Genomic DNA, 21,420 nt, shown 5'->3' with positions numbered 1-21,420 from the left:
TGCCGGAGAGCCACTGAAGGGGTCACGTGACGCTGTTTGCGCTAAAAGTCACTGAAGTATAATATATTTCAGGCTGTGGTTCATTTCCAGGCTCAGTCTCATCTTCCCCAGCGTCTCCAGTTTTATGTTACTATTCGAATTCAAACATAACATAAGGGAGGTGATTTAAATCTTGATTAATATTCATGACTTAAATCGCGCTTAAAATCGGTGATTTAAATCTGGCTGATTTAAAGCAATCAACCCTGCACATCATAGCATGAAAAACATGTCACATTTGAGGTACCAACGGCTGTGCAACCGGACGGCATCTGGGGACATTTTCGGGGACGTTTTGTCCGGGGACCATTTGTCCGGGGACCATTTGTCCGGGGACATTTTGTCCGGATCGAATGCGAAAACACTGGTGATCGGGGAAAAGGCCTAAGCCTGCGGCGGATCATCATAGAGCATACACGAGTTCATTTTTCTATTTCGCGTAAACTAAACGCGGTCTGCTTGGAAAACGACGTACACATTTTCTTAGAGAGCAGAGAAATATAGGAATTTCTACTCCGTGCTCAGATACCAGCATTTCTGCTCAAAAACCTGCAAGATTAAGCACTGCTTACTTCGTCAACATGTCGAACACCCAACAAAATCAAACAAACAAACAACCTCACTTCCACTGATAGAACACCATTCAGCTTTTACCAGGAGGCTTTCTTCTGCATAAAAGTAGAGAAAATAAGAAAAGAGCAGCGAAAACTTACACGCATTTAATACACGCACGCTAATATTGATATATATACGCACGCTAAAATAAGAAAAGAGCAGCGAAAAATTACACGCATTTAATACACGCACGCTAATAAACTGTGACAAAGACACCCATTTCTGCTATCAGATAATTATTGCATAATGCTAAATACTCAATTGCATTGCCCCTGCGTGAAGAAAGCACAGAAAAAGGACACACAATTTATCTTGAGCGAGCACGGAAAGTCGCTTCTTCTCGGACAGCTTAATACCATAAAGTCTGAATTTTTGAAAAGAAAACAAAGCAGCGCTACGAACGTGACAGACACATACTAGCAAACAAACAAACACTCGTATTCATTTCTACTGATAAAATTGGAGCTAAAGGCGTGAACCACACTACTAGAACAAAGCACACTGCTTCAAGAAAGCATATCAAATGCAACGCAACAGGACCGGCTCTTATAGAATAGGCTGCCCACAACAAAGATTTCACCAGGTTCGCGAGGCAATTCCATTAACAACGCTCTCGGCCTATCCTACAGATAGCAATGCAAACGCAACTACCATTATTTTTTAAACCACTATTTCACGCAATAGTACATAAATGTATCACTCATGTCACACGAAAAGGCACACACAAAGAACTTACTTGTCAACTGGGGTCCCTGGTTCAGAAAAGCGCGCGCGCGCGCGCACACACACACACACACCGAGACACACACTCACATTTTCACACTCACAAACACAAAGTCTATTTTCACAACCACATAAATCCATGTTATTCCTCAGGTCAATAATTATCCTACCATCGTCAAAAGGCGGCACACACATATATGCGAACGCAAAACGATAGGTCCTCGTTCCGGATGTAATAGGATACCGCCACTCGGCCGGAGCGAACCAAAAAAAAAGAGAAAGGAATGCACGTTCGCTATACATCCAGGGAGAAAACGGTGCCGTGCTTCTACGAAGCGATCATTATGAAGGAGTGAATTCACTTCGTTTTCCTTTTATTTCCTTGCACCCATATATTTTGCAAGAATACTATAGAGTGGAACGGGTAAATGTGAACATCATTCGCTACACAATGTAGCTCCCTTTATTTTTAAACCAAACCACTTAACATGTGTTCATAGGCCTCCACTAAATAGGTGAGCCGATTATAACTCAGAATAAAATCAAATCAAATAATCATTCCAGCATCGCTGACTGCAAGCTTGGATACCCAACAGAGCAGTGCACTTCCGTCAACAGGCCTTGGGCTGCTTAAAACTTCAGACTGGGCCTGTTGGTAAGGCATGGCAGAATAAAAGCGCTAAAACGACGAGGACAACGGACACACAGCTAGCGCACTAACAACATTTATTTTTCAACAACACCGTTCCTTAAAAGGAAGGGAGTTGCCTCAGGACAGAAGCCGCCGATATTTCGAACAGAGACTGTTCTTCTTCTGGGCACCGTCCTCATCATTGGCATGGTATTTAAAGGGTTAGGTGTGACGTGTTTAAAGGTTCATGCGAATTGTGGGTCAACAATTTTATTCCATGAAATGCGGTGCTAACTATACTTCAAAATTCCCTCTCCCAGCCCCTCCTCGTGTCAGACTTCCTTATCCGTACTCACCAACTTCCTTAAACCATTGCTTTAGTGACGTCGCGTTTAAATTGATCACGTGAGACTTTCGTTCGCCAATCCTGGATCAGGACCTGTGCTCTACCACCTGCTGCTGTGAAGCCTATGGCACCGCACATAGCGAGCTTCCTACACGGCGCATGTGCATTTCACCAGAGTCTGCCAGAAGCGACGGCGGCCGGTACCTAATCCCCGGTTCACGAAGAATTTTTCATAAAATCTTGGGTAAGTTTTAATTGATATACTTACTAGAAGTACCCAGGAGACGGATTTGATAACAATGGGACGAATATTTTCTTCGAATGTTCCATTTCGATCATCCACCCAGGCTACTTAAACTGGTGGTTTAAGACCCGTGCATTTGAATGGGACGTATTTTAAACAAGGGGAGAGTAGTAATGACTGGACTCTCATAGTGCACAACGCTCAACTGTCCTGAACACGATTTAATTAGCAATTAGAGCTAATTGGGAACCTCCACATTAATCAGCATCATCCTATGAGTCATCACACTAATTGGGGAGCGTCTAACTCGTGTTCAGGCCAGCTGTGCGTTGTGCACTACGAGAGTTCATAAAAAAGAAAAAAATAGCTACAGATAGAGTGGAGAGAAGCAGTTTAGTTGAAGATCAACGACGCTATTGAGGAAAGCGGTCCGGAACGGCCGCTGACCATCGTCGGGCGACGGAGCACAGAGGCAGGTTGCAAAGCATTGCAGCTATGACCACCAGTTCCGGACATCCTGTGATGTCAGCTGTGACGTCATCATGACATGTCTGGGCAGGTTAGGACAACTCTGGACATGCGAGCAGAAAAACACTCGTAATACAGAGACTGGGAAAGCAAGAGTAAATATGTTAACCATCAATAGCTAACAATAAAAAGAATTAGTTACACAACAAATCAGCCCACCACAACAGGAGCCCAGAACGATGCGACTGCTCCATCCGGCCGCCAGGCAGAGAACTGAATCGTAATGCGTTTTTCTCCTGTATAAAGTCATGCATCTGCCCCCCCAAGCGGGTACTTGCTCAACTAATTTCATGACAAAATTATTAAGAATCACGCCAGCGCTACTCCCGTTCCCAAGGCAGAAGAAGATAGAAAATGGAGGGGATGCCCGGATAACAGCAACCAGCACCCGACGTGCACGGGTATGAAAATCGCAAACAAAGCAGGGACAAAGTTGGCGAAGGAATTAGTTACACAACAAATCAACCCACCAAAACAGGAGCGCAGACCCATGCGACTGCTCCATGCGACAGCCAGGCAGAAACTCAGCGAGCTCGGGTACTGCGGAGCAAGCAAGCACACATCTGCTCTCCGCGACAGCCAGCGAGCAACTGACTGGGGCGCCGCGCCGCGGCCGCGCTCTTAGCGCCCTCTGCAGCGACCACCTGTGAGAGGCTAGAGAAGAGCATTCCTGCGCCCTCTTCTTGCGTTGCTCATTGGTCGTGACGTCATCCCATTGTCCCAAGGCTACACCGCTTTTTCTTTTTTTCACACGGTCGATACAACTGGACAACGTCAATCTGCAATGAAGCCATGGCATGACATCATCACCTGCGTGGCTCAAGGACGCGTACGCTCTAGACAGGGGACCTATTATTTATTGGATCACTGTCCCAAGATTATTTCCTTTTCTTTTCCTTCCTTTCCTTTCCTATTCTTCTATAACGATTGCATAGGAAACTATTGCAGAAAAGCACCATGCATGAAAGCTGATCGTAGGAATTCTAAAGTCTTACTAAATGAGGCTTGCAAAAGAACAAAATATCCTAACACATAACTCCATCAATGGCTAATAACAGCACTAGGTACTCAACAAATCAACATAGAGTACGGGTAACAAGGAGCGCTGAACTATGCGTCTACTCCATCCGACAGCCAGGCACGGAACTGAATCGTAATGCTTTTTTCTCCTCTATAAAGTCATGCATCTGTCCCTCTTGCGGTTGCTTTCTGAACTAATTTAATCGCAAAATTATTAAGAATCGTTCTGGCATTATTCCCATTCAGGGCAGCACTAGCGTCATCGTCAAGACAAGAATGTTCCTTGTCAAAAAAGAAAAAATACAAAGCGTCAACAAAGAAAGCATGCATGTCGGGGCATGTCAGGACATGTCAGGCCAAATCACACGACTGCTGCGCAACAGAGAAAAACAAACACTTGAACAGAGTGAAAAGACACTGACCATCATCGTACACGTACACTACATTCCCTCATTGTAAATCTGCTTGTCACAAAATCCACCTGCATCGTCGAACACCATTCACCAGTGACGAACCACACATCCGCACCCCATCAGAGGCAGACAGAACCCCACCGAAGCTACGCTCTCCACTGACGGCCAACGCAATTGCTAGCAGCAGAATTAATATGTCCACACCCGCCAGTGTCCAAGAGAGAAGTGAATCCTTGCGCCCCGTTCTCATTGGTCGTGACGTCATCCTATTGTCTCAAGGCTACACTTTTTTTTCACTAATGGTCCTCTGGACAAGGTCCACCTGAAACAATAGTGTCGCGGTATGACGTCATCATGCAGCTGCGTGGCTCAAGGACGCCTACGCTCTAGACAGGGGACCTGTTATTTATTGAATCACTATCCCAAGATTATTTCCTTTATTCTACTGTAATGATTGCATAGGGAACTACTGCAGAAAAACACCATACATGAGAGGAGATTGTAGGAATTAAACATTTCATTCTCAAAGTCAGTACAGGAAAAACAAAATAATGGTTCAGCAAGACATGTCCATCCTATCCGAGAGCCAGGCAGCTAACTGAATAATGACGCTTTGTTCCTCGACTGAATAAAGCCATGCACCTGTCCCCCTTGCGGTTACTCTCTGAACTAAATGAATCGCAAAATTGTTAAGAATAGCTCTACTCCCATTCAGGGCAGCACTATTGAGATCGTCAAGAATGTTTCTTTTCAAAAAGAAAAACTACATGTAGAAGGAAAGCATGTCAGAACAGGTCTGGGCATGTCAGTGCATGTTTGTCAGACAACAAGGGGGAAAAAGCGAAAAGAAACACTTGAACAAAGCAGAAAATCAACATCAAACTATTTCTAAGCACACGCACTCCTCTTATTCAAAAACAGTGCTCATCATAAATCCGTCCAGGGCAATACACACCATTTTTCTATTGCTACACTTTTTTCCAGTAACGGTCAGTGCATTGCTACAGACTGCGTGACGTCATCACATCCTGTCTGAAGAAGGCAGCGGCAAAGACAAAGACTCCTATTATTTATTGAATCGCAAGAATATTTCCTTTGTCCCACTCTTAATGACATTCACTTTTACAATAAAATTCAACAAAAAAAGCACCGTGCATATTAGCGATTTTCACCCCAAAGGCTCATCATGGTCATTAGAATCACAACACCTGTAAACTACCACTGCTCTTTTAAAATAATAAGTGAGACCACACGACATCATCACCAGGCTTATGTAATACATGACCCTTTTTATGCTCGTATACTCGTTGTCTGTGGCTACACCTGCAAGCAAAAAGGCGTGAAAGCCTGGGGGCAAAGTTCCAATCGCGCTCGACGGAGGACTAGACAGAACGCCGTTACGGGAACATGATGGCATTCCTACTATATAAATGATTTTCTATCTTGCATTGCAGTTTAGAAACACTACGCTCCACTATAATATAGGAGCCTTATAATCCTACTTTCCATGGAAACTATAATTGCTCTGTTACTTGGAACACTATTAATCAAGTGCTCCAATTTTTTCTCTCTTCCCAGGCGGCGTGCTAGGAATTTCTGTTCTGCGCTCAGATGCAAGCATTTCTGCACGGATACCTATAACAGCTTACTTCTTCAACATACCGAACTCCTAACAACATCTAACAAACAAGCAGAGAAACCCACTCCTCAGCTGTACCATGCGACTTTCTTCCGCGCAAAATCGGTGAAAAAGGGAAAGGGCAACAAAAAGTTGTTCCCACTTGTGCTTGACTTCAAAAACCGAAGCATACGCTAATAACCTAAGAAAAAGACACCCATTTCTGGTATCAGATAATTCTTACATAACGCTACATACACAGCCGCATTGCCCTTGCGTAAAGAAAGCACAGGACAAGGGCCCACAAATTCCTTTAAGCGAGCAGGGAAAGGCTTAAGACCTCGGGAATAATAGAAGAGTCACTGGACATCGCTACGCGGCTAACACAAGATAACAACAAGGTACTAGCGGCGGGTAAAATTGCAACTCTTCTAAACAAGTTCAGACATGCCATGATGACGTCACAAATCAAGAAAAAAAGCACGCATGCAGAGACATCAGCTCAGGAATGCACAAGGAGACGTGCTTTATAGGAATTTTCTACTCCACACTCAGATACCAGCATTTCTGCACAAATACCTATAACAGCTTACTCCACCAACATATCGAGCAAGTACTGACACTCAACAACATATAACAAAAAACAAACAAATTCAATTCTTATGAACTCTACTTCGCCAAGCGGCATTCTTCTGCTCTACCTGGATGCTGACTCTTTCCCCTCATCTACATTCTGAGTAAAAGCAGTGAAAGGAGAAAAGAACCGCGAAAAATTACACGCATTTGTGCTCCAATAGCTGTAACTGCAAGAAACCGTAGCGCACGCTAATAAACTGGGAAAAAGACACCCATTTATGCCACCAGATAATTCTTGCATAATGCCACATACACAGCCGCATTGCCCTTGCGTAAAGAAAGCACAGGACAGGGATGCACAAATTTCCTTAAGTGAGCAGCGAAAAGGCTTAAGTCGAACCGCTCAGGAATAATCGGAGAATCACCGCTTATCGCAACGAAACTCGACGGCTAGCACAACATGACACCAACAAGATACTAGCAGCGGGTAAAACTGCAACAAGAAAGACACTGCTAAATATGTCCAGACATGCCATGATGTCGTGACAAACCAGGAAAAAAGCACACGCACGCACGCATGCACACAGGACAACGCATTAAACACACGGAGTACTCAGAAATAATCGTAGCGTTACCGCACATCGTTACGAAGCTCAACGGCTAACACAAGACGACAACAACAAGATGTTAGCGGAGGGTAAGAATTGCAGCAAGAAAGACACTACTGAACAAGTCTAGACATGCGACATCGAATGCGAAAACACTGGTGATCGGGGAAAGGGCCTAAGCCTGCGGCGGATCATCATAGAGCATACACAAGTTCATTTTTCTATTTCGCGTAAACTAAACGCGGTCTGCTTCGAAAACGACGTACAGATTTTCTTAGAGAGCAGAGAAATATAGGAATTTCTACTCCGTGCTCCGATACCAGCATTTCTGCTCAAGAACCTGCAAGATTAAGCACTGCTTACTTCGTCAACAATTCGAACACCCAACAAAATCAAACAAACAAACAACCTCACTTCCACTGATAGAACACCATTCAGCTTTTACCAGGAGGCTTTCTTCTGCATAAAAGTAGAGAAAATAAGAAAAGAGCAGCGAAAACTTACACGCATTTAATACACGCACGCTAATATTGATATATATACGCACGCTAAAATAAGAAAAGAGCAGCGAAAAATTACACGCATTTAATACACGCACGCTAATAAACTGTGACAAAGACACCCATTTCTGCTATCAGATAATTATTGCATAATGCTAAATACTCAATTGCATTGCCCCTGCGTGAAGAAAGCACAGAAAAAGGACACACAATTTATCTTGAGCGAGCACGGAAAGTCGCTTCTTCTCGGACAGCTTAATACCATAAAGTCTGAATTTTTGAAAAGAAAACAAAGCAGCGCTACGAACGTGACAGACACATACTAGCAAACAAACAAACACTCGTATTCATTTCTACTGATAAAATTGGAGCTAAAGGCGTGAACCACACTACTAGAACAAAGCACACTGCTTCAAGAAAGCATATCAAATGCAACGCAACAGGACCGGCTCTTATAGAATAGGCTGCCCACAACAAAGATTTCACCAGGTTCGCGAGGCAATTCCATTAACAACGCTCTCGGCCTATCCTACAGATAGCAATGCAAACGCGACTACCATTATTTTTTAAACCACTATTTCACGCAATAGTACATAAATGTATCACTCATGTCACACGAAAAGGCACACACAAAGAACTTACTTGTCAACTGGGGTCCCTGGTTCAGAAAAGCGCGCGCGCGCGGACACACACACACACACACCGAGACACACACTCACATTTTCACACTCACAAACACAAAGTCTATTTTCACAACCACATAAATCCATGTTATTCCTCAGGTCAATAATTATCCTACCATCGTCAAAAGGCGGCACACACATATATGCGAACGCAAAACGATAGGTCCTCGTTCCGGATGTAATAGGATACCGCCACTCGGCCGGAGCGAACCAAAAAAAAAGAGAAAGGAATGCACGTTCGCTATACATCCAGGGAGAAAACGGTGCCGTGCTTCTACGAAGCGATCATTATGAAGGAGTGAATTCACTTCGTTTTCCTTTTATTTCCTTGCACCCATATATTTTGCAAGAATACTATAGAGTGGAACGGGTAAATGTGAACATCATTCGCTACACAATGTAGCTCCCTTTATTTTTAAACCAAACCACTTAACATGTGTTCATAGGCCTCCACTAAATAGGTGAGCCGATTATAACTCAGAATAAAATCAAATCAAATAATCATTCCAGCATCGCTGACTGCAAGCTTGGATACCCAACAGAGCAGTGCACTTCCGTCAACAGGCCTTGGGCTGCTTAAAACTTCAGACTGGGCCTGTTGGTAAGGCATGGCAGAATAAAAGCGCTAAAACGACGAGGACAACGGACACACAGCTAGCGCACTAACAACATTTATTTTTCAACAACACCGTTCCTTAAAAGGAAGGGAGTTGCCTCAGGACAGAAGCCGCCGATATTTCGAACAGAGACTGTTCTTCTTCTGGGCACCGTCCTCATCATTGGCATGGTATTTAAAGGGTTAGGTGTGACGTGTTTAAAGGTTCATGCGAATTGTGGGTCAACAGCCCGGAGGGAAGAAAGGTCCGTACGGGTTTTTACGGCGGGAGTGAATGGCTGCTTTGTTAGAGTGTGGAGGGGATTATGTGAACGTAGTGATGTAGGCTACACACCGGTTGCAGAAAAATGGAAGGTTCACGAACACGTGGACGAAACGGGACAACAGGCAAGAATTCGCAAGCATAGCGAAAGATAAGGAGGTTAGTGGTTACGTGGGGTAAAAACCGCCGTAAAAACCCGTACGGACCTTTCTTCCCTCCGGGCTGTTGACCCACAATTCGCATGAACCTTTAAACACGTCACACCTAACCCTTTAAATACCATGCCAATGATGAGGACGGTGCCCAGAAGAAGAACAGTCTCTGTTCGAAATATCGGCGGCTTCTGTCCTGAGGCAACTCCCTTCCTACATCTCTACCGGTTCGCTGGATTTCTACCCATCTACGTTCCTTAAAAGGGCTCACGAATTCCCTTTCATTCGTTGTCAAACCAATGGAAGCGCTGCTGACGCACTTGTCACCCCCCTCTGCAGCAGAGGGGGCAGAGATAGCAGAGGGGGGTGACAAGTGCGTCAGCAGCGCTCCCATTGGTTTGACAACGAAGGAAAGGGAATTCGTGAGCCCTTTTAAGGAACGGTGTTGTTGAAAAATAAATGTTGTTAGTGCGCTAACTGTGTGTCCGTTGTCCTCGTCTTTTTAGCGCTTTTATTCTGCCAGGCCTTGGGCTGACCTTACACACCCGAAGCCTTTTCTGAATACATTCGGCTGGCGATGGAATACGAGATTTATCGCGAGGCTATACAATGTCAGCTCTGCTGCTGTTTAAATGATAAAACAGTGCGCCCAAACCGCGCCCCACGCGAGGAATTTTCTACTCCACACTCAGATACCAGCATTTCTGCACAAATACCTATAACAGCTTACTCCACCAACATATCGAGCAAGTACTGACACTCAACAACATATAACAAAAAACAAACAAATTCAATTCTTATGAACTCTACTTCGCCAAGCGGCATTCTTCTGCTCTACCTGGATGCTGACTCTTTCCCCTCATCTACATTCTGAGTAAAAGCAGTGAAAGGAGAAAAGAACCGCGAAAAATTACACGCATTTGTGCTCCAATAGCTGTAACTGCAAGAAACCGTAGCGCACGCTAATAAACTGGGAAAAAGACACCCATTTATGCCACCAGGTAATTCTTGCATAATGCCACATACACAGCCGCATTGCCCTTGCGTAAAGAAAGCACAGGACAGGGATGCACAAATTTCCTTAAGTGAGCAGCGAAAAGGCTTAAGTCGAACCGCTCAGGAATAATCGGAGAATCACCGCTTATCGCAACGAAACTCGACGGCTAGCACAACATGACACCAACAAGATACTAGCAGCGGGTAAAACTGCAACAAGAAAGACACTGCTAAATATGTCCAGACATGCCATGATGTCGTGACAAACCAGGAAAAAAGCACACGCACGCACGCATGCACACAGGACAACGCATTAAACACACGGAGTACTCAGGAATAATCGTAGCGTTACCGCACATCGTTACGAAGCTCAACGGCTAACACAAGACGACAACAACAAGATGTTAGCGGAGGGTAAGAATTGCAGCAAGAAAGACACTACTGAACAAGTCTAGACATGCGACATCGAATGCGAAAACACTGGTGATCCGGGAAAAGGCCTAAGCCTGCGGCGGATCATCATAGAGCATACACAAGTTCATTTTTCTATTTCGCGTAAACTAAACGCGGTCTGCTTCGAAAACGACGTACAGATTTTCTTAGAGAGCAGAGAAATATAGGAATTTCTACTCCGTGCTCCGATACCAGCATTTCTGCTCAAGAACCTGCAAGATTAAGCACTGCTTACTTCGTCAACAATTCGAACACCCAACAAAATCAAACAAACAAACAACCTCACTTCCACTGATAGAACACCATTCAGCTTTTACCAGGAGGCTTTCTTCTGCGTAAAAGTAGAGAAAATAAGAAAAGACCAGCGAAAAATTACATGCATTTAATGCACGCACGCTAATAAACTGTGACAAAGACACCCATTTCTGCTATCAGATAATTATTGCATAATGCTAAATGCTCAATTGCATTGCCCCTGCATGAAGAAAGCACAGAAAAAGGACACACAATTTATCTTGAGCGAGCACGGAAAGTCGCTTCTTCTCGGACAGCTTAATACCATAAAGTCTGAATTTTTGCAAAGAAAACAAAGCAGCGCTATGAACGTGACAGGGACATACTAACAAACAAACAAACACTCATATTCATTTCTACTGATAAAATTGGAGCTAAAGGCGTGAACCACACTACAAGAACAAAGCACAACGCTTCAAGAAAGCATATCAAATGCAACGCAACAGGACCGGATCTCATAAAATAGGCTGCCAAAACAAAGATTTCACCAGGTTCGCGAGGCAATTCCATTAAAAACGCTTTCGGCCTATCTTACAGATAGCAATGCAAACGCGACTACCATTATTTTTTAAACCACTATTTCACGCAATAGTACATAAATGTATCACTCATGTCACATGAAAAGGCACACACAAAGAACTTACTTGTCAACTGGGGTCCCTGGTTCAGAAAAGCGAGCGCACACACACACACATTTTCACACTCACAAACACAATGTCTATTTTTACAACCACATAAATCCATGTTATTCCTCAGGTCAATAATTATCCTACCATCGTCAAAAGACGGCACACACATATATGCGAACGCAAAACGATAGGTCCTCGTTCCGGATGTAATAGGATATCGGGGATATCCTATTACATCCGGAACGAGGACCGAGTATTCGCTACTTGGACGGAGCGAACCAAAAAAAAAGAGAAAGGAATGCATGTGCGCTATACATCCAGGGAGAAGACGGTGCCGTGCTTCTACGAAGCGATCATTATGCAGGAGTGAATTCACTTCGTTTTCTTTTATTTCCTTGCACCCATATAATTTGCAAGAATACTATAGAGTGGAACGGGTAAATGTGAACATCATTCGCTACACAATGTAGCTCCCTTTATTTTTAAACCAAACCACTTAACATGTGTTCATCGGCCTCCACTAAATAGGTGAGCCGATTATAACTCAAAATAAAATAAAATCTAATAATTTTCCCGCTTCCCGGTCGGGGAATCGGTGAAGCGCGTCCAAACCGCGAGGCCCGCGTTGCGCTCGCACGGGCAATCGCGCGCGTCGGGTGTCCAAACCGCAAGAACGGGCCCGCGCGCCGCTCGCGTGGGGCGCGGTTTGGGCGCACTGTTTTATCATTTAAACAGCAGCAGAGCTGACATTGTATAGCCTCGCGATAAATCTCGTATTCCATCGCCAGCCGAATGTATTCAGAAAAGGCTTCGGGTGTGTAAGGTCAGCCCAAGGCCTGGCAGAATAAAAGCGCTAAAAAGACGAGGACAACGGACACACAGTTAGCGCACTAACAACATTTATTTTTCAACAACACCGTTCCTTAAAAGGGCTCACGAATTCCCTTTCCTTCGTTGTCAAACCAATGGGAGCGCTGCTGACGCACTTGTCACCCCCCTCTGCTATCTCTGCCCCCTCTGCTGCAGAGGGGGGTGACAAGTGCGTCAGCAGCGCTTCCATTGGTTTGACAACGAATGAAAGGGAATTCGTGAGCCCTTTTAAGGAACGTAGATGGGTAGAAATCCAGCGAACCGGTAGAGATGTAGGAAGGGAGTTGCCTCAGGACAGAAGCCGCCGATATTTCGAACAGAGACTGTTCTTCTTCTGGGCACCGTCCTCATCATTGGCATGGTATTTAAAGGGTTAGGTGTGACGTGTTTAAAGGTTCATGCGAATTGTGGGTCAACAGCCCGGAGGGAAGAAAGGTCCGTACGGGTTTTTACGGCGGTTTTTACCCCACGTAACCACTAACCTCCTTATCTTTCGCTATGCTTGCGAATTCTTGCCTGTTGTCCCGTTTCGTCCACGTGTTCGTGAACCTTCCATTTTTCTGCAACCGGTGTGTAGCCTACATCACTACGTTCACATAATCCCCTCCACACTCTAACAAAGCAGCCATTCACTCCCGCCGTAAAAACCCGTACGGACCTTTCTTCCCTCCGGGCTGTTGACCCACAATTCGCATGAACCTTTAAACACGTCACACCTAACCCTTTAAATACCATGCCAATGATGAGGACGGTGCCCAGAAGAAGAACAGTCTCTGTTCGAAATATCGGCGGCTTCTGTCCTGAGGCAACTCCCTTCCTTTTAAGGAACGGTGTTGTTGAAAAATAAATGTTGTTAGTGCGCTAGCTGTGTGTCCGTTGTCCTCGTCGTTTTAGCGCTTTTATTCTGCCATGCCTTACCAACAGGCCCAGTCTGAAGTTTTAAGCAGCCCAAGGCCTGTTGACGGAAGTGCACTGCTCTGTTGGGTATCCAAGCTTGCAGTCAGCGATGCTGGAATGATTATTTGATTTGATTTTATTCTGAGTTATAATCGGCTCACCTATTTAGTGGAGGCCTATGAACACATGTTAAGTGGTTTGGTTTAAAAATAAAGGGAGCTACATTGTGTAGCGAATGATGTTCACATTTACCCGTTCCACTCTATAGTATTCTTGCAAAATATATGGGTGCAAGGAAATAAAAGGAAAACGAAGTGAATTCACTCCTTCATAATGATCGCTTCGTAGAAGCACGGCACCGTTTTCTCCCTGGATGTATAGCGAACGTGCATTCCTTTCTCTTTTTTTTTGGTTCGCTCCGGCCGAGTGGCGGTATCCTATTACATCCGGAACGAGGACCTATCGTTTTGCGTTCGCATATATGTGTGTGCCGCCTTTTGACGACGGTAGGATAATTATTGACCTGAGGAATAACATGGATTTATGTGGTTGTGAAAATAGACTTTGTGTTTGTGAGTGTGAAAATGTGAGTGTGTGTCTCGGTGTGTGTGTGTGTGTGTGCGCGCGCGCGCGCTTTTCTGAACCAGGGACCCCAGTTGACAAGTAAGTTCTTTGTGTGTGCCTTTTCGTGTGACATGAGTGATACATTTATGTACTATTGCGTGAAATAGTGGTTTAAAAAATAATGGTAGTCGCGTTTGCATTGCTATCTGTAGGATAGGCCGAGAGCGTTGTTAATGGAATTGCCTCGCGAACCTGGTGAAATCTTTGTTGTGGGCAGCCTATTCTATAAGAGCCGGTCCTGTTGCGTTGCATTTGATATGCTTTCTTGAAGCAGTGTGCTTTGTTCTAGTAGTGTGGTTCACGCCTTTAGCTCCAATTTTATCAGTAGAAATGAATACGAGTGTTTGTTTGTTTGCTAGTATGTGTCTGTCACGTTCGTAGCGCTGCTTTGTTTTCTTTTCAAAAATTCAGACTTTATGGTATTAAGCTGTCCGAGAAGAAGCGACTTTCCGTGCTCGCTCAAGATAAATTGTGTGTCCTTTTTCTGTGCTTTCTTCACGCAGGGGCAATGCAATTGAGTATTTAGCATTATGCAATAATTATCTGATAGCAGAAATGGGTGTCTTTGTCACAGTTTATTAGCGTGCGTGTATTAAATGCGTGTAATTTTTCGCTGCTCTTTTCTTATTTTAGCGTGCGTATATATATCAATATTAGCGTGCGTGTATTAAATGCGTGTAAGTTTTCGCTGCTCTTTTCTTATTTTCTCTACTTTTATGCAGAAGAAAGCCTCCTGGTAAAAGCTGAATGGTGTTCTATCAGTGGAAGTGAGGTTGTTTGTTTGTTTGATTTTGTTGGGTGTTCGAATTGTTGACGAAGTAAGCAGTGCTTAATCTTGCAGGTTCTTGAGCAGAAATGCTGGTATCGGAGCACGGAGTAGAAATTCCTATATTTCTCTGCTCTCTAAGAAAATCTGTACGTCGTTTTCGAAGCAGACCGCGTTTAGTTTACGCGAAATAGAAAAATGAACTTGTGTATGCTCTATGATGATCCGCCGCAGGCTTAGGCCTTTTCCCCGATCACCAGTGTTTTCGCATTCGATGTCGCATGTCTAGACTTGTTCAGTAGTGTCTTTCTTGCTGCAATTCTTACCCTCCGCTAACATCTTGTTGTTGTCGTCTTGTGTTAGCCGTTGAGCTTCGTAACGATGTGCGGTAACGCTACGATTATTCCTGAGTACTCCGTGTGTTTAATGCGTTGTCCTGTGTGCATGCGTGCGTGCGTGTGCTTTTTTCCTGGTTTGTCACGACATCATGGCATGTCTGGACATATTTAGCAGTGTCTTTCTTGTTGCAGTTTTACCCGCTGCTAGTATCTTGTTGGTGTCATGTTGTGCTAGCCGTCGAGTTTCGTTGCGATAAGCGGTGATTCTCCGATTATTCCTGAGCGGTTCGACTTAAGCCTTTTCGCTGCTCACTTAAGGAAATTTGTGCATCCCTGTCCTGTGCTTTCTTTACGCAAGGGCAATGCGGCTGTGTATGTGGCATTATGCAAGAATTATCTGGTGGCATAAATGGGTGTCTTTTTCCCAGTTTATTAGCGTGCGCTACGGTTTCTTGCAGTTACAGCTATTGGAGCACAAATGCGTGTAATTTTTCACGGTTCTTTTCTCCTTTCACTGCTTTTACTCAGAATGTAGATGAGGGGAAAGAGTCAGCATCCAGGTAGAGCAGAAGAATGCCGCTTGGCGAAGTAGAGTTCATAAGAATTGAATTTGTTTGTTTTTTGTTATATGTTGTTGAGTGTCAGTACTTGCTCGATATGTTGGTGGAGTAAGCTGTTATAGGTATTTGTGCAGAAATGCTGGTATCTGAGTGTGGAGTAGAAAATTCCTATAAAGCACGTCTCCTTGTGCATTCCTGAGCTGATGTCTCTGCATGCGTGCTTTTTTTCTTGATTTGTGACGTCATCATGGCATGTCTGAACTTGTTTAGAAGAGTTGCAATTTTACCCGCCGCTAGTACCTTGTTGTTATCTTGTGTTAGCCGCGTAGCGATGTCCAGTGACTCTTCTATTATTCCCGAGGTCTTAAGCCTTTCCCTGCTCGCTTAAAGGAATTTGTGGGCCCTTGTCCTGTGCTTTCTTTACGCAAGGGCAATGCGGCTGTGTATGTAGCGTTATGTAAGAATTATCTGATACCAGAAATGGGTGTCTTTTTCTTAGGTTATTAGCGTATGCTTCGGTTTTTGAAGTCAAGCACAAGTGGGAACAACTTTTTGTTGCCCTTTCCCTTTTTCACCGATTTTGCGCGGAAGAAAGTCGCATGGTACAGCTGAGGAGTGGGTTTCTCTGCTTGTTTGTTAGATGTTGTTAGGAGTTCGGTATGTTGAAGAAGTAAGCTGTTATAGGTATCCGTGCAGAAATGCTTGCATCTGAGCGCAGAACAGAAATTCCTAGCACGCCGCCTGGGAAGAGAGAAAAAATTGGAGCACTTGATTAATAGTGTTCCAAGTAACAGAGCAATTATAGTTTCCATGGAAAGTAGGATTATAAGGCTCCTATATTATAGTGGAGCGTAGTGTTTCTAAACTGCAATGCAAGATAGAAAATCATTTATATAGTAGGAATGCCATCATGTTCCCGTAACGGCGTTCTGTCTAGTCCTCCGTCGAGCGCGATTGGAACTTTGCCCCCAGGCTTTCACGCCTTTTTGCTTGCAGGTGTAGCCACAGACAACGAGTATACGAGCATAAAAAGGGTCATGTATTACATAAGCCTGGTGATGATGTCGTGTGGTCTCACTTATTATTTTAAAAGAGCAGTGGTAGTTTACAGGTGTTGTGATTCTAATGACCATGATGAGCCTTTGGGGTGAAAATCGCTAATATGCACGGTGCTTTTTTTGTTGAATTTTATTGTAAAAGTGAATGTCATTAAGAGTGGGACAAAGGAAATATTCTTGCGATTCAATAAATAATAGGAGTCTTTGTCTTTGCCGCTGCCTTCTTCAGACAGGATGTGATGACGTCACGCAGTCTGTAGCAATGCACTGACCGTTACTGGAAAAAAGTGTAGCAATAGAAAAATGGTGTGTATTGCCCTGGACGGATTTATGATGAGCACTGTTTTTGAATAAGAGGAGTGCGTGTGCTTAGAAATAGTTTGATGTTGATTTTCTGCTTTGTTCAAGTGTTTCTTTTCGCTTTTTCCCCCTTGTTGTCTGACAAACATGCACTGACATGCCCAGACCTGTTCTGACATGCTTTCCTTCTACATGTAGTTTTTCTTTTTGAAAAGAAACATTCTTGACGATCTCAATAGTGCTGCCCTGAATGGGAGTAGAGCTATTCTTAACAATTTTGCGATTCATTTAGTTCAGAGAGTAACCGCAAGGGGGACAGGTGCATGGCTTTATTCAGTCGAGGAACAAAGCGTCATTATTCAGTTAGCTGCCTGGCTCTCGGATAGGATGGACATGTCTTGCTGAACCATTATTTTGTTTTTCCTGTACTGACTTTGAGAATGAAATGTTTAATTCCTACAATCTCCTCTCATGTATGGTGTTTTTCTGCAGTAGTTCCCTATGCAATCATTACAGTAGAATAAAGGAAATAATCTTGGGATAGTGATTCAATAAATAACAGGTCCCCTGTCTAGAGCGTAGGCGTCCTTGAGCCACGCAGCTGCATGATGACGTCATACCGCGACACTATTGTTTCAGGTGGACCTTGTCCAGAGGACCATTAGTGAAAAAAAAGTGTAGCCTTGAGACAATAGGATGACGTCACGACCAATGAGAACGGGGCGCAAGGATTCACTTCTCTCTTGGACACTGGCGGGTGTGGACATATTAATTCTGCTGCTAGCAATTGCGTTGGCCGTCAGTGGAGAGCGTAGCTTCGGTGGGGTTCTGTCTGCCTCTGATGGGGTGCGGATGTGTGGTTCGTCACTGGTGAATGGTGTTCGACGATGCAGGTGGATTTTGTGACAAGCAGATTTACAATGAGGGAATGTAGTGTACGTGTACGATGATGGTCAGTGTCTTTTCACTCTGTTCAAGTGTTTGTTTTTCTCTGTTGCGCAGCAGTCGTGTGATTTGGCCTGACATGTCCTGACATGCCCCGACATGCATGCTTTCTTTGTTGACGCTTTGTATTTTTTCTTTTTTGACAAGGAACATTCTTGTCTTGACGATGACGCTAGTGCTGCCCTGAATGGGAATAATGCCAGAACGATTCTTAATAATTTTGCGATTAAATTAGTTCAGAAAGCAACCGCAAGAGGGACAGATGCATGACTTTATAGAGGAGAAAAAAGCATTACGATTCAGTTCCGTGCCTGGCTGTCGGATGGAGTAGACGCATAGTTCAGCGCTCCTTGTTACCCGTACTCTATGTTGATTTGTTGAGTACCTAGTGCTGTTATTAGCCATTGATGGAGTTATGTGTTAGGATATTTTGTTCTTTTGCAAGCCTCATTTAGTAAGACTTTAGAATTCCTACGATCAGCTTTCATGCATGGTGCTTTTCTGCAATAGTTTCCTATGCAATCGTTATAGAAGAATAGGAAAGGAAAGGAAGGAAAAGAAAAGGAAATAATCTTGGGACAGTGATCCAATAAATAATAGGTCCCCTGTCTAGAGCGTACGCGTCCTTGAGCCACGCAGGTGATGATGTCATGCCATGGCTTCATTGCAGATTGACGTTGTCCAGTTGTATCGACCGTGTGAAAAAAAGAAAAAGCGGTGTAGCCTTGGGACAATGGGATGACGTCACGACCAATGAGCAACGCAAGAAGAGGGCGCAGGAATGCTCTTCTCTAGCCTCTCACAGGTGGTCGCTGCAGAGGGCGCTAAGAGCGCGGCCGCGGCGACCGCGGCCGCGGCGCGGCGCCCCAGTCAGTTGCTCGCTGGCTGTCGCGGAGAGCAGATGTGTGCTTGCTTGCTCCGCAGTACCCGAGCTCGCTGAGTTTCTGCCTGGCTGTCGCATGGAGCAGTCGCATGGGTCTGCGCTCCTGTTTTGGTGGGTTGATTTGTTGTGTAACTAATTCTTTCGCCAACTTTGTCCCTGCTTTGTTTGCGATTTTCATACCCGTGCACGTCGGGTGCTGGTTGCTGTTATCCGGGCATCCCCTCCATTTTCTATCTTCTTCTGCCTTGGGAACGGGAGTAGCGCTGGCGTGATTCTTAATAATTTTGTCATGAAATTAGTTGAGCAAGTACCCGCTTGGGGGGGCAGATGCATGACTTTATACAGGAGAAAAACGCATTACGATTCAGTTCTCTGCCTGGCGGCCGGATGGAGCAGTCGCATCGTTCTGGGCTCCTGTTGTGGTGGGCTGATTTGTTGTGTAACTAATTCTTTTTATTGTTAGCTATTGATGGTTAACATATTTACTCTTGCTTTCCCAGTCTCTGTATTACGAGTGTTTTTCTGCTCGCATGTCCAGAGTTGTCCTAACCTGCCCAGACATGTCATGATGACGTCACAGCTGACATCACAGGATGTCCGGAACTGGTGGTCATAGCTGCAATGCTTTGCAACCTGCCTCTGTGCTCCGTCGCCCGACGATGGTCAGCGGCCGTTCCGGACCGCTTTCCTCAATAGTGTCGTTGATCTTCAACTAAACTGCTTCTCTCCACTCTATCTGTAGCTATTTTTTTCTTTTTTATGAACTCTCGTAGTGCACAACGCACAGCTGGCCTGAACACGAGTTAGACGCTCCCCAATTAGTGTGATGACTCATAGGATGATGCTGATTAATGTGGAGGTTCCCAATTAGCTCTAATTGCTAATTAAATCGTGTTCAGGACAGTTGAGCGTTGTGCACTATGAGAGTCCAGTCATTACTACTCTCCCCTTGTTTAAAATACGTCCCATTCAAATGCACGGGTCTTAAACCACCAGTTTAAGTAGCCTGGGTGGATGATCGAAATGGAACATTCGAAGAAAATATTCGTCCCATTGTTATCAAATCCGTCTCCTGGGTACTTCTAGTAAGTATATCAATTAAAACTTACCCAAGATTTTATGAAAAATTCTTCGTGAACCGGGGATTAGGTACCGGCCGCCGTCGCTTCTGGCAGACTCTGGTGAAATGCACATGCGCCGTGTAGGAAGCTCGCTATGTGCGGTGCCATAGGCTTCACAGCAGCAGGTGGTAGAGCACAGGTCCTGATCCAGGATTGGCGAACGAAAGTCTCACGTGATCAATTTAAACGCGACGTCACTAAAGCAATGGTTTAAGGAAGTTGGTGAGTACGGATAAGGAAGTCTGACACGAGGAGGGGCTGGGAGAGGGAATTTTGAAGTATAGTTAGCACCCCATTTCATGGAATAAAATTCTTTAGTTGACAGTTCAGTGCTGTGTTGTCGTCTTCTTTGTGTACTTCCTTGTCTTTCTCCCCCCACTGCGGGTTTGTGTTCGATTTTAATTCTGATAGCATCACGTATAGTTAAGAATACGGCTCTCCTTACAGGCGTTTGCGGTGGCCAAAACAGTTGGCACAGGCTGCATCACTTGCAGACGTCTTCATTACGTGTCCTCTTACGGCAGTCCTCTTGCGTGTAAGAGGTTACTCAAAAAAACATCCTATGTTAGGCCAACAAATCGTGTGTGCTAATATTGCTGTGACAGGAGCAGATATGTACTTTGCTGCGTAATCAATGTCATGTTCTGCTCCCGCTATTCGGGCAGTTATCAAAGAAGTCGAGCTCCGAAACAGATCAATCTCGCGTTTTGATTCGACGCCACTATTGGCTCTTTAAATTGGTGAAAGTTTGAAAATGTTATCTGTTCACCATTAAACTGTTTTCACAAACTCTCTCAGCATTGGAGGCATTCAAAATAAAAATGTACCCCTCTGGGAAGAGTACACGTGAACACAACGGCTTCCAATTAACTTGCACTGTGCATTCTCATTCCAGCAGTTCCTTGTTTTATTGTGCGGATTAAGTCGTTCATGGAAGGCTATACCAGTCTGATTCTTGACCAGATTTCAAGGCATATGGTACGGTTTCATCGAGAAGGTGTCGACAATGGCTCGGCGTCCAATTCTGGCCCCGGAGACGAGGAATGAATGCAAATACTGGATCATCGCCAGCGCCACCCTGACGTCCGTGGGAATGAACTGTCCTTTCACAC

General features: G+C 44.5%; 1 long non-coding RNA gene across 1 annotated transcript in view; it reads right to left on the bottom strand.

Annotated features, from left to right (window-relative positions):
- Window positions 1-2,989: 2,989 nt before the first annotated feature.
- Window positions 2,990-21,420, bottom strand: part of LOC135368463 (uncharacterized) — a 291,834-nt gene continuing 273,403 nt past the window's right edge. The window contains exon 3 of the long non-coding RNA XR_010414782.1: window positions 2,990-3,011. This is a non-coding gene — a long non-coding RNA (uncharacterized LOC135368463). The remainder of the gene's footprint in view (window positions 3,012-21,420) is intronic.

Source organism: Ornithodoros turicata, chromosome 1, assembly GCF_037126465.1.
Source record: "Ornithodoros turicata isolate Travis chromosome 1, ASM3712646v1, whole genome shotgun sequence".
Classification (NCBI taxonomy): Eukaryota; Metazoa; Arthropoda; class Arachnida; order Ixodida; family Argasidae; genus Ornithodoros; species Ornithodoros turicata.
The sequence above is the reverse complement of the archived record's forward strand: the minus strand, read 5'-3'. Positions and strand labels throughout refer to the sequence as shown.